Source organism: Amphimedon queenslandica, unplaced genomic scaffold (genome assembly GCF_000090795.2).
Source record: "Amphimedon queenslandica unplaced genomic scaffold, v1.1 AMPQUscaffold_13474, whole genome shotgun sequence".
Lineage (NCBI taxonomy): Eukaryota > Metazoa > Porifera > Demospongiae > Haplosclerida > Niphatidae > Amphimedon > Amphimedon queenslandica.
The window spans coordinates 217,131-218,870 of NW_003546290.1; positions in this window are offsets into that span (position 1 = coordinate 217,131).

Genomic DNA, 1,740 nt, shown 5'->3' on the forward strand with positions numbered 1-1,740 from the left:
ACAATCTCTTTCATAATAGGACTCAAGGAGTCGTTAATAGAACGATTAGAAGTGATAATGAGAGATGTCCAAACAAAACAGAAGAGAGAGAAGAGAGAGAGTGAGTATGAGTCAGACAACTGATAATTTATGTGCGCATGCGTGAAAATAATAATATGTAACCACAATATTATTAGTCTGTTGTACACTAAGTAAACAATAATAATAATAATAATGACAATAATAACAATGATAATAATAATAATTGATACACAGTTTACCCTTCACTACAAACACAATTGTATTCTAGCATCAATGTAAAATCAGGACCTGCATAATCCGCCTTAATTCAACATTTAGATTTTAACTGATAACTAAAAAAGTTATAATTGTCAATAAAATCTGAAGTATATCATCACAATTAAATTTATTATTAAAAGGAGCAAATAATAGTATTTCTCAAGAGAATGCTTAACTCCACTCGTCACTGTTCGTACTATTTCAAGGAGTTGTATGAAGGACCTAGAAATCACACATGATCATGCAATTTTAAAAAATTTGTGAAAATATTTATCAGTGATTATTATTTTAATCATATACTAATAGTCTAGTGGTCAGTTGAAAAAAAAACGCAAAAAAAAAAATTATGTGAATAGGTTGAAAGGTGATTTTCATGAAATATTCTCCCCAAGAAATATACCTCTATACGGTATTGCTTGAAGTGGTACTAGTCGTACTGTACTACAGTACTAGACTACTAGTGGCCATTTTGCATCACGTGACGTGATACACAGCCAAATACTGGTATAGTCACATTGATCAGGCCTGAACGAAACCAATCCTGATGTCAGACATGAATTATAGATTTTGGGCAATCAGTCCCATACTAGTACAATCATGGAATCAGACACAGTACAGGTATTTATGATGAGCATGCATACTGGATTGGGCCAGACCGATTTTTATGATTCAGCAATGATAGCCAACACGGCCCAACAGAGCTGTACCAGTACTGATAATATATTTTGATATAATTTTGGGCATGCAATTGAACTTTGCAATTTTAATCAAAGGTCATGTGTCATACCTCCACCTAATAATAATTATGTTCACATGACCAGCCGCCAACGCACCGGATCTGGCTATATTAATGTTGTTATGCATAGATTTTGCAATTTGAGCTGACACTGAGAACATGAAAACCACTAGCGCTCGTACCTTTCTGCTTGTATTCGTTGTCTCTTCACTAGTGGCTTATGTACAGGCTCTCACTGAGATATACATCTCGTATAATGGATCTGATAAAGCTCCGTGTGGCTCTTCTGTCTCCCCCTGCTCGTCTCTTTCAAATATATCTCACATGAAGAATGACACGGTTATCATCATTGAGGGAAGTATTGTGTTGGATCATCTCATTGAAATAAATCTGATACGCAACTTAACTTTTACCTCTCTATCTACTAGTAAAGAAATGACTGCTATTAATTGTGTGTGCCGCCCTCAAGATGATAGCTGTGGTTTGATTATTAAGGATTGTCAAAATGTCACCTTCAACAATGTAAGTGTAATTGGGTGTTCTATGCTACACAAATTAAATGCACAGGGTACATATCTCTATCGATCTGGCATTATAATCAATTCAACTACTAATATACTACTGAACACTGTAAAAATAGTTGATAGTATTGGTACTGGTTTGCTATTGATCAATTCAGCTGGGACTATTGATAGAACAAATTGACTTTTGCAAACAATTCTATA